Below are 13,073 nucleotides of genomic sequence, written 5' to 3' on the forward strand. Positions count from 1 at the left end.
TATCCTCTGTCACTAGTATTACTTTGACTTTATCACTGACTTGTTCTTTAAATACAGTAAGTGCTACTTGTTGGGGTAGTTTTATTTGACCAGTGCACCTAACAAGAACTCCATCATGATGGTTGGAAACTCAATTTAACTATGATTGTTTTATGTCACTATTATTACTTTGACTTTAGCACCGACTTGTCCTTTAACTACAGTAAGTGCTACTTGTTGGGGTAGTTTTATTTGACTAGTGCACCTAACAAGAACTCAATCATGGCGGTTATAACAAGCATGAAACAAGAAGGATCTGTGTAAACAAATTAAGATTACCTCTAATGGAGACATTGATGATCTTTAAATTCATAAGTGCTTCCCTTTGGGGTTATCTTGGTTCTGTGGTATCATCTCTTATATTTTGTCAATAATATTACTGTTGCATTTTGATGTTAAGAGACACATGTATCTTGTGGTAAAAAAAACAAATGAAAGCACCAGTCAACTAATAACATGCAAATGGCTTGCATGCAATCTGGTGGTAAGCAATGTGTGAAGTACCAATGAAACTACGACCCATGACACCCCCTATATAAGGTGTTCTATGTCTGCCATTCATAGCATTCCTACAAGCTGGAGAAGGACACAAGGCATAGAACAGTAGGTAAGAGCCCATTATTGGGGAAACAGTGTTTTAACTTGTGTCACTATTATTACTTTAACTTTAGCACTGACTTGTCTTTTAAATTCAGTAAGTGCTACTTGTTGGAGTAGTTTTAATTGACTGGTGCACATACACTATTGATGGAAATAAACACTGATTAACTCATTATAGCATAGAAGAGTTAACTCATGCACACAAAAATAGCTCCACCTCGATGGAAGCAACAAACTCAGATGTGGTTGAAAGTTGGTGGGAGCAAGTAAACTCAGATTACCTCAAATGGAGGCAGTGATGATGTTTCAATTCATAAGTGCATCTCTTTGGGGTTGTCTTGGTTCTGTATATTCATCTACCATATTATCCTCTGTCACTAGTATTACTTTGACTTTAGCACTGACTTGTTCTTTAAATACAGTAAGTGCTACTTGTTGGGGTAGTTTTATTTGACCAGTGCACCTAACAAGAACTCCATCATGATGGTTGGAAACTCAATTTAACTATGATTGTTTTATGTCACTATTATTACTTTGACTTTAGCACCGACTTGTCCTTTAACTACAGTAAGTGCTACTTGTTGGGGTAGTTTTATTTGACTAGTGCACCTAACAAGAACTCAATCATGGCGGTTATAACAAGCATGAAACAAGAAGGATCTGTGTAAACAAATTAAGATTACCTCTAATGGAGACATTGATGATCTTTAAATTCATAAGTGCTTCCCTTTGGGGTTATCTTGGTTCTGTGGTATCATCTCTTATATTTTGTCAATAATATTACTGTTGCATTTTGATGTTAAGAGACACATGTATCTTGTGGTAAAAAAAACAAATGAAAGCACCAGTCAACTAATAACATGCAAATGGCTTGCATGCAATCTGGTGGTAAGCAATGTGTGAAGTACCAATGAAACTACGACCCAGGACACCCCCTATATAAGGTTTTCTATGTCTGCCATTCATAGGATTCCTACAAGCTGGAGAAGGACACAATGCATAGAGCAGTAGGTAAGAGCACATTATGGGGGAAACAGTGTTTTAACTTGGGTCACTATTATTACTTTAACTTTAGCACTGACTTGTCTTTTAAATTCAGTAAGTGCTACTTGTTGGGGTAGTTTTATTTGACTAGTGCACCTAACAAGAACTCAATCATGGCGGTTATAACAAGCATGAAACAAGAAGGACCTGTGTAAACAAATTAAGATTACCTCTAATGGAGACATTGATGATCTTTAAATTCATAAGTGCTTCCCTTTGGGGTTATCTTGGTTCTGTGGTATCATCTCTTACATTTTGTCAATAATATTACTGTGGCATTTTGATGTTAAGAGACACATGTATCTTGTGGTAAAAAAAACAAATGAAAGCACCAGTCAACTAAAAACATGCAAATAGCTTGCATGCAATCTGGTGGTAAGCAATGTGTGAAGTACCAATGAAACTACGACCCATGACACCCCCTATATAAGGTGTTCTATGTCTGCCATTCATAGCATTCCTACAAGCTGGAGAAGGACACAAGGCATAGAGCAGTAGGTAAGAGCCCATTATTGGGGAAACAGTGTTTTAACTTGTGTCACTATTATTACTTTAACTTTAGCACTGACTTGTCTTTTAAATTCAGTAAGTGCTACTTGTTGGAGTAGTTTTAATTGACTGGTGCACATACACTATTGATGGAAATAAACACTGATTAACTCATTATAGCATAGAAGAGTTAACTCATGCACACAAAAATAGCTCCACCTCGATGGAAGCAACAAACTCAGATGTGGTTGAAAGTTGGTGGGAGCAAGTAAACTCAGATTACCTCAAATGGAGGCAGTGATGATGTTTCAATTCATAAGTGCATCTCTTTGGGGTTGTCTTGGTTCTGTATATTCATCTACCATATTATCCTCTGTCACTAGTATTACTTTGACTTTAGCACTGACTTGTTCTTTAAATACAGTAAGTGCTACTTGTTGGGGTAGTTTTATTTGACCAGTGCACCTAACAAGAACTCAATCATGATGGTTATAACAAGCATGAAACAAGAAGGATCTGTGTAAACAAATTAAGATTACCTCTAATGGAGACATTGATGATCTTTAAATTCATAAGTGCTTCCCTTTGGGGTTATCTTGGTTCTGTGGTATCATCTCTTACATTTTGTCAATAATATTACTGTGTCATTTTGATGTTAAGAGACACATGTATCTTGTGGTAAAAAAAACAAATGAAAGCACCAGTCAACTAATAACATGCAAATGGCTTGCATGCAATCTGGTGGTAAGCAATGTGTGAAGTACCAATGAAATTACGACCCATGACACCCCCTATATAAGGTGTTCTATGTCTGCCATTCATAGCATTCCTACAAGCTGGAGAAGGACACAAGGCATAGAACAGTAGGTAAGAGCCCATTATTGGGGAAACAGTGTTTTAACTTGTGTCACTATTATTACTTTAACTTTAGCACTGACTTGTCTTTTAAATTCAGTAAGTGCTACTTGTTGGAGTAGTTTTAATTGACTGGTGCACATACACTATTGATGGAAATAAACACTGATTAACTCATTATAGCATAGAAGAGTTAACTCATGCACACAAAAATAGCTCCACCTCGATGGAAGCAACAAACTCAGATGTGGTTGAAAGTTGGTGGGAGCAAGTAAACTCAGATTACCTCAAATGGAGGCAGTGATGATGTTTCAATTCATAAGTGCATCTCTTTGGGGTTGTCTTGGTTCTGTATATTCATCTACCATATTATCCTCTGTCACTAGTATTACTTTGACTTTAGCACTGACTTGTTCTTTAAATACAGTAAGTGCTACTTGTTGGGGTAGTTTTATTTGACCAGTGCACCTAACAAGAACTCCATCATGATGGTTGGAAACTCAATTTAACTATGATTGTTTTATGTCACTATTATTACTTTGACTTTAGCACCGACTTGTCCTTTAACTACAGTAAGTGCTACTTGTTGGGGTAGTTTTATTTGACTAGTGCACCTAACAAGAACTCAATCATGGCGGTTATAACAAGCATGAAACAAGAAGGATCTGTGTAAACAAATTAAGATTACCTCTAATGGAGACATTGATGATCTTTAAATTCATAAGTGCTTCCCTTTGGGGTTATCTTGGTTCTGTGGTATCATCTCTTATATTTTGTCAATAATATTACTGTTGCATTTTGATGTTAAGAGACACATGTATCTTGTGGTAAAAAAAACAAATGAAAGCACCAGTCAACTAATAACATGCAAATGGCTTGCATGCAATCTGGTGGTAAGCAATGTGTGAAGTACCAATGAAACTACGACCCATGACACCCCCTATATAAGGTGTTCTATGTCTGCCATTCATAGCATTCCTACAAGCTGGAGAAGGACACAAGGCATAGAACAGTAGGTAAGAGCCCATTATTGGGGAAACAGTGTTTTAACTTGTGTCACTATTATTACTTTAACTTTAGCACTGACTTGTCTTTTAAATTCAGTAAGTGCTACTTGTTGGAGTAGTTTTAATTGACTGGTGCACATACACTATTGATGGAAATAAACACTGATTAACTCATTATAGCATAGAAGAGTTAACTCATGCACACAAAAATAGCTCCACCTCGATGGAAGCAACAAACTCAGATGTGGTTGAAAGTTGGTGGGAGCAAGTAAACTCAGATTACCTCAAATGGAGGCAGTGATGATGTTTCAATTCATAAGTGCATCTCTTTGGGGTTGTCTTGGTTCTGTATATTCATCTACCATATTATCCTCTGTCACTAGTATTACTTTGACTTTAGCACTGACTTGTTCTTTAAATACAGTAAGTGCTACTTGTTGGGGTAGTTTTATTTGACCAGTGCACCTAACAAGAACTCCATCATGATGGTTGGAAACTCAATTTAACTATGATTGTTTTATGTCACTATTATTACTTTGACTTTAGCACCGACTTGTCCTTTAACTACAGTAAGTGCTACTTGTTGGGGTAGTTTTATTTGACTAGTGCACCTAACAAGAACTCAATCATGGCGGTTATAACAAGCATGAAACAAGAAGGATCTGTGTAAACAAATTAAGATTACCTCTAATGGAGACATTGATGATCTTTAAATTCATAAGTGCTTCCCTTTGGGGTTATCTTGGTTCTGTGGTATCATCTCTTATATTTTGTCAATAATATTACTGTTGCATTTTGATGTTAAGAGACACATGTATCTTGTGGTAAAAAAAACAAATGAAAGCACCAGTCAACTAATAACATGCAAATGGCTTGCATGCAATCTGGTGGTAAGCAATGTGTGAAGTACCAATGAAACTACGACCCAGGACACCCCCTATATAAGGTTTTCTATGTCTGCCATTCATAGGATTCCTACAAGCTGGAGAAGGACACAATGCATAGAGCAGTAGGTAAGAGCACATTATGGGGGAAACAGTGTTTTAACTTGGGTCACTATTATTACTTTAACTTTAGCACTGACTTGTCTTTTAAATTCAGTAAGTGCTACTTGTTGGGGTAGTTTTATTTGACTAGTGCACCTAACAAGAACTCAATCATGGCGGTTATAACAAGCATGAAACAAGAAGGACCTGTGTAAACAAATTAAGATTACCTCTAATGGAGACATTGATGATCTTTAAATTCATAAGTGCTTCCCTTTGGGGTTATCTTGGTTCTGTGGTATCATCTCTTACATTTTGTCAATAATATTACTGTGGCATTTTGATGTTAAGAGACACATGTATCTTGTGGTAAAAAAAACAAATGAAAGCACCAGTCAACTAAAAACATGCAAATAGCTTGCATGCAATCTGGTGGTAAGCAATGTGTGAAGTACCAATGAAACTACGACCCATGACACCCCCTATATAAGGTGTTCTATGTCTGCCATTCATAGCATTCCTACAAGCTGGAGAAGGACACAAGGCATAGAGCAGTAGGTAAGAGCCCATTATTGGGGAAACAGTGTTTTAACTTGTGTCACTATTATTACTTTAACTTTAGCACTGACTTGTCTTTTAAATTCAGTAAGTGCTACTTGTTGGAGTAGTTTTAATTGACTGGTGCACATACACTATTGATGGAAATAAACACTGATTAACTCATTATAGCATAGAAGAGTTAACTCATGCACACAAAAATAGCTCCACCTCGATGGAAGCAACAAACTCAGATGTGGTTGAAAGTTGGTGGGAGCAAGTAAACTCAGATTACCTCAAATGGAGGCAGTGATGATGTTTCAATTCATAAGTGCATCTCTTTGGGGTTGTCTTGGTTCTGTATATTCATCTACCATATTATCCTCTGTCACTAGTATTACTTTGACTTTAGCACTGACTTGTTCTTTAAATACAGTAAGTGCTACTTGTTGGGGTAGTTTTATTTGACCAGTGCACCTAACAAGAACTCAATCATGATGGTTATAACAAGCATGAAACAAGAAGGATCTGTGTAAACAAATTAAGATTACCTCTAATGGAGACATTGATGATCTTTAAATTCATAAGTGCTTCCCTTTGGGGTTATCTTGGTTCTGTGGTATCATCTCTTACATTTTGTCAATAATATTACTGTGTCATTTTGATGTTAAGAGACACATGTATCTTGTGGTAAAAAAAACAAATGAAAGCACCAGTCAACTAATAACATGCAAATGGCTTGCATGCAATCTGGTGGTAAGCAATGTGTGAAGTACCAATGAAATTACGACCCATGACACCCCCTATATAAGGTGTTCTATGTCTGCCATTCATAGCATTCCTACAAGCTGGAGAAGGACACAAGGCATAGAACAGTAGGTAAGAGCCCATTATTGGGGAAACAGTGTTTTAACTTGTGTCACTATTATTACTTTAACTTTAGCACTGACTTGTCTTTTAAATTCAGTAAGTGCTACTTGTTGGAGTAGTTTTAATTGACTGGTGCACATACACTATTGATGGAAATAAACACTGATTAACTCATTATAGCATAGAAGAGTTAACTCATGCACACAAAAATAGCTCCACCTCGATGGAAGCAACAAACTCAGATGTGGTTGAAAGTTGGTGGGAGCAAGTAAACTCAGATTACCTCAAATGGAGGCAGTGATGATGTTTCAATTCATAAGTGCATCTCTTTGGGGTTGTCTTGGTTCTGTATATTCATCTACCATATTATCCTCTGTCACTAGTATTACTTTGACTTTAGCACTGACTTGTTCTTTAAATACAGTAAGTGCTACTTGTTGGGGTAGTTTTATTTGACCAGTGCACCTAACAAGAACTCCATCATGATGGTTGGAAACTCAATTTAACTATGATTGTTTTATGTCACTATTATTACTTTGACTTTAGCACCGACTTGTCCTTTAACTACAGTAAGTGCTACTTGTTGGGGTAGTTTTATTTGACTAGTGCACCTAACAAGAACTCAATCATGGCGGTTATAACAAGCATGAAACAAGAAGGATCTGTGTAAACAAATTAAGATTACCTCTAATGGAGACATTGATGATCTTTAAATTCATAAGTGCTTCCCTTTGGGGTTATCTTGGTTCTGTGGTATCATCTCTTATATTTTGTCAATAATATTACTGTTGCATTTTGATGTTAAGAGACACATGTATCTTGTGGTAAAAAAAACAAATGAAAGCACCAGTCAACTAATAACATGCAAATGGCTTGCATGCAATCTGGTGGTAAGCAATGTGTGAAGTACCAATGAAACTACGACCCATGACACCCCCTATATAAGGTGTTCTATGTCTGCCATTCATAGCATTCCTACAAGCTGGAGAAGGACACAAGGCATAGAACAGTAGGTAAGAGCCCATTATTGGGGAAACAGTGTTTTAACTTGTGTCACTATTATTACTTTAACTTTAGCACTGACTTGTCTTTTAAATTCAGTAAGTGCTACTTGTTGGAGTAGTTTTAATTGACTGGTGCACATACACTATTGATGGAAATAAACACTGATTAACTCATTATAGCATAGAAGAGTTAACTCATGCACACAAAAATAGCTCCACCTCGATGGAAGCAACAAACTCAGATGTGGTTGAAAGTTGGTGGGAGCAAGTAAACTCAGATTACCTCAAATGGAGGCAGTGATGATGTTTCAATTCATAAGTGCATCTCTTTGGGGTTGTCTTGGTTCTGTATATTCATCTACCATATTATCCTCTGTCACTAGTATTACTTTGACTTTAGCACTGACTTGTTCTTTAAATACAGTAAGTGCTACTTGTTGGGGTAGTTTTATTTGACCAGTGCACCTAACAAGAACTCCATCATGATGGTTGGAAACTCAATTTAACTATGATTGTTTTATGTCACTATTATTACTTTGACTTTAGCACCGACTTGTCCTTTAACTACAGTAAGTGCTACTTGTTGGGGTAGTTTTATTTGACTAGTGCACCTAACAAGAACTCAATCATGGCGGTTATAACAAGCATGAAACAAGAAGGATCTGTGTAAACAAATTAAGATTACCTCTAATGGAGACATTGATGATCTTTAAATTCATAAGTGCTTCCCTTTGGGGTTATCTTGGTTCTGTGGTATCATCTCTTATATTTTGTCAATAATATTACTGTTGCATTTTGATGTTAAGAGACACATGTATCTTGTGGTAAAAAAAACAAATGAAAGCACCAGTCAACTAATAACATGCAAATGGCTTGCATGCAATCTGGTGGTAAGCAATGTGTGAAGTACCAATGAAACTACGACCCAGGACACCCCCTATATAAGGTTTTCTATGTCTGCCATTCATAGGATTCCTACAAGCTGGAGAAGGACACAATGCATAGAGCAGTAGGTAAGAGCACATTATGGGGGAAACAGTGTTTTAACTTGGGTCACTATTATTACTTTAACTTTAGCACTGACTTGTCTTTTAAATTCAGTAAGTGCTACTTGTTGGGGTAGTTTTATTTGACTAGTGCACCTAACAAGAACTCAATCATGGCGGTTATAACAAGCATGAAACAAGAAGGACCTGTGTAAACAAATTAAGATTACCTCTAATGGAGACATTGATGATCTTTAAATTCATAAGTGCTTCCCTTTGGGGTTATCTTGGTTCTGTGGTATCATCTCTTACATTTTGTCAATAATATTACTGTGGCATTTTGATGTTAAGAGACACATGTATCTTGTGGTAAAAAAAACAAATGAAAGCACCAGTCAACTAAAAACATGCAAATAGCTTGCATGCAATCTGGTGGTAAGCAATGTGTGAAGTACCAATGAAACTACGACCCATGACACCCCCTATATAAGGTGTTCTATGTCTGCCATTCATAGCATTCCTACAAGCTGGAGAAGGACACAAGGCATAGAGCAGTAGGTAAGAGCCCATTATTGGGGAAACAGTGTTTTAACTTGTGTCACTATTATTACTTTAACTTTAGCACTGACTTGTCTTTTAAATTCAGTAAGTGCTACTTGTTGGAGTAGTTTTAATTGACTGGTGCACATACACTATTGATGGAAATAAACACTGATTAACTCATTATAGCATAGAAGAGTTAACTCATGCACACAAAAATAGCTCCACCTCGATGGAAGCAACAAACTCAGATGTGGTTGAAAGTTGGTGGGAGCAAGTAAACTCAGATTACCTCAAATGGAGGCAGTGATGATGTTTCAATTCATAAGTGCATCTCTTTGGGGTTGTCTTGGTTCTGTATATTCATCTACCATATTATCCTCTGTCACTAGTATTACTTTGACTTTAGCACTGACTTGTTCTTTAAATACAGTAAGTGCTACTTGTTGGGGTAGTTTTATTTGACCAGTGCACCTAACAAGAACTCAATCATGATGGTTATAACAAGCATGAAACAAGAAGGATCTGTGTAAACAAATTAAGATTACCTCTAATGGAGACATTGATGATCTTTAAATTCATAAGTGCTTCCCTTTGGGGTTATCTTGGTTCTGTGGTATCATCTCTTACATTTTGTCAATAATATTACTGTGTCATTTTGATGTTAAGAGACACATGTATCTTGTGGTAAAAAAAACAAATGAAAGCACCAGTCAACTAATAACATGCAAATGGCTTGCATGCAATCTGGTGGTAAGCAATGTGTGAAGTACCAATGAAATTACGACCCATGACACCCCCTATATAAGGTGTTCTATGTCTGCCATTCATAGCATTCCTACAAGCTGGAGAAGGACACAAGGCATAGAACAGTAGGTAAGAGCCCATTATTGGGGAAACAGTGTTTTAACTTGTGTCACTATTATTACTTTAACTTTAGCACTGACTTGTCTTTTAAATTCAGTAAGTGCTACTTGTTGGAGTAGTTTTAATTGACTGGTGCACATACACTATTGATGGAAATAAACACTGATTAACTCATTATAGCATAGAAGAGTTAACTCATGCACACAAAAATAGCTCCACCTCGATGGAAGCAACAAACTCAGATGTGGTTGAAAGTTGGTGGGAGCAAGTAAACTCAGATTACCTCAAATGGAGGCAGTGATGATGTTTCAATTCATAAGTGCATCTCTTTGGGGTTGTCTTGGTTCTGTATATTCATCTACCATATTATCCTCTGTCACTAGTATTACTTTGACTTTAGCACTGACTTGTTCTTTAAATACAGTAAGTGCTATTTGTTGGGGTAGTTTTATTTGACCAGTGCACCTAACAAGAACTCCATCATGATGGTTGGAAACTCAATTTAACTATGATTGTTTTATGTCACTATTATTACTTTGACTTTAGCACCGACTTGTCCTTTAACTACAGTAAGTGCTACTTGTTGGGGTAGTTTTATTTGACTAGTGCACCTAACAAGAACTCAATCATGGCGGTTATAACAAGCATGAAACAAGAAGGATCTGTGTAAACAAATTAAGATTACCTCTAATGGAGACATTGATGATCTTTAAATTCATAAGTGCTTCCCTTTGGGGTTATCTTGGTTCTGTGGTATCATCTCTTACATTTTGTCAATAATATTACTGTGGCATTTTGATGTTAAGAGACACATGTATCTTGTGGTAAAAAAAACAAATGAAAGCACCAGTCAACTAATAACATGCAAATAGCTTGCATGCAATCTGGTGGTAAGCAATTTGTGAAGTACCAATGAAACTACGACCCATGACACCCCCTATATAAGGTGTTCTATGTCTGCCATTCATAGCATTCCTACAAGCTGGAGAAGGACACAAGGCATAGAGCAGTAGGTAAGAGCCCATTATTGGGGAAACAGTGTTTTAACTTGTGTCACTATTATTACTTTAACTTTAGCACTGACTTGTCTTTTAAATTCAGTAAGTGCTACTTGTTGGAGTAGTTTTAATTGACTGGTGCACATACACTATTGATGGAAATAAACACTGATTAACTCATTATAGCATAGAAGAGTTAACTCATGCACACAAAAATAGCTCCACCTCGATGGAAGCAACAAACTCAGATGTGGTTGAAAGTTGGTGGGAGCAAGTAAACTCAGATTACCTCAAATGGAGGCAGTGATGATGTTTCAATTCATAAGTGCATCTCTTTGGGGTTGTCTTGGTTCTGTATATTCATCTACCATATTATCCTCTGTCACTAGTATTACTTTGACTTTAGCACTGACTTGTTCTTTAAATACAGTAAGTGCTACTTGTTGGGGTAGTTTTATTTGACCAGTGCACCTAACAAGAACTCAATCATGATGGTTATAACAAGCATGAAACAAGAAGGATCTGTGTAAACAAATTAAGATTACCTCTAATGGAGACATTGATGATCTTTAAATTCATAAGTGCTTCCCTTTGGGGTTATCTTGGTTCTGTGGTATCATCTCTTACATTTTGTCAATAATATTACTGTGTCATTTTGATGTTAAGAGACACATGTATCTTGTGGTAAAAAAAACAAATGAAAGCACCAGTCAACTAATAACATGCAAATGGCTTGCATGCAATCTGGTGGTAAGCAATGTGTGAAGTACCAATGAAATTACGACCCATGACACCCCCTATATAAGGTGTTCTATGTCTGCCATTCATAGCATTCCTACAAGCTGGAGAAGGACACAAGGCATAGAACAGTAGGTAAGAGCCCATTATTGGGGAAACAGTGTTTTAACTTGTGTCACTATTATTACTTTAACTTTAGCACTGACTTGTCTTTTAAATTCAGTAAGTGCTACTTGTTGGAGTAGTTTTAATTGACTGGTGCACATACACTATTGATGGAAATAAACACTGATTAACTCATTATAGCATAGAAGAGTTAACTCATGCACACAAAAATAGCTCCACCTCGATGGAAGCAACAAACTCAGATGTGGTTGAAAGTTGGTGGGAGCAAGTAAACTCAGATTACCTCAAATGGAGGCAGTGATGATGTTTCAATTCATAAGTGCATCTCTTTGGGGTTGTCTTGGTTCTGTATATTCATCTACCATATTATCCTCTGTCACTAGTATTACTTTGACTTTAGCACTGACTTGTTCTTTAAATACAGTAAGTGCTACTTGTTGGGGTAGTTTTATTTGACCAGTGCACCTAACAAGAACTCCATCATGATGGTTGGAAACTCAATTTAACTATGATTGTTTTATGTCACTATTATTACTTTGACTTTAGCACCGACTTGTCCTTTAACTACAGTAAGTGCTACTTGTTGGGGTAGTTTTATTTGACTAGTGCACCTAACAAGAACTCAATCATGGCGGTTATAACAAGCATGAAACAAGAAGGATCTGTGTAAACAAATTAAGATTACCTCTAATGGAGACATTGATGATCTTTAAATTCATAAGTGCTTCCCTTTGGGGTTATCTTGGTTCTGTGGTATCATCTCTTATATTTTGTCAATAATATTACTGTTGCATTTTGATGTTAAGAGACACATGTATCTTGTGGTAAAAAAAACAAATGAAAGCACCAGTCAACTAATAACATGCAAATGGCTTGCATGCAATCTGGTGGTAAGCAATGTGTGAAGTACCAATGAAACTACGACCCATGACACCCCCTATATAAGGTGTTCTATGTCTGCCATTCATAGCATTCCTACAAGCTGGAGAAGGACACAAGGCATAGAACAGTAGGTAAGAGCCCATTATTGGGGAAACAGTGTTTTAACTTGTGTCACTATTATTACTTTAACTTTAGCACTGACTTGTCTTTTAAATTCAGTAAGTGCTACTTGTTGGAGTAGTTTTAATTGACTGGTGCACATACACTATTGATGGAAATAAACACTGATTAACTCATTATAGCATAGAAGAGTTAACTCATGCACACAAAAATAGCTCCACCTCGATGGAAGCAACAAACTCAGATGTGGTTGAAAGTTGGTGGGAGCAAGTAAACTCAGATTACCTCAAATGGAGGCAGTGATGATGTTTCAATTCATAAGTGCATCTCTTTGGGGTTGTCTTGGTTCTGTATATTCATCTACCATATTATCCTCTGTCACTAG

The sequence above is a fragment of the Protomyctophum bolini genome (genome assembly GCF_963924005.1).
Source record: "Protomyctophum bolini genome assembly, chromosome: 14".
Lineage (NCBI taxonomy): Eukaryota > Metazoa > Chordata > Actinopteri > Myctophiformes > Myctophidae > Protomyctophum > Protomyctophum bolini.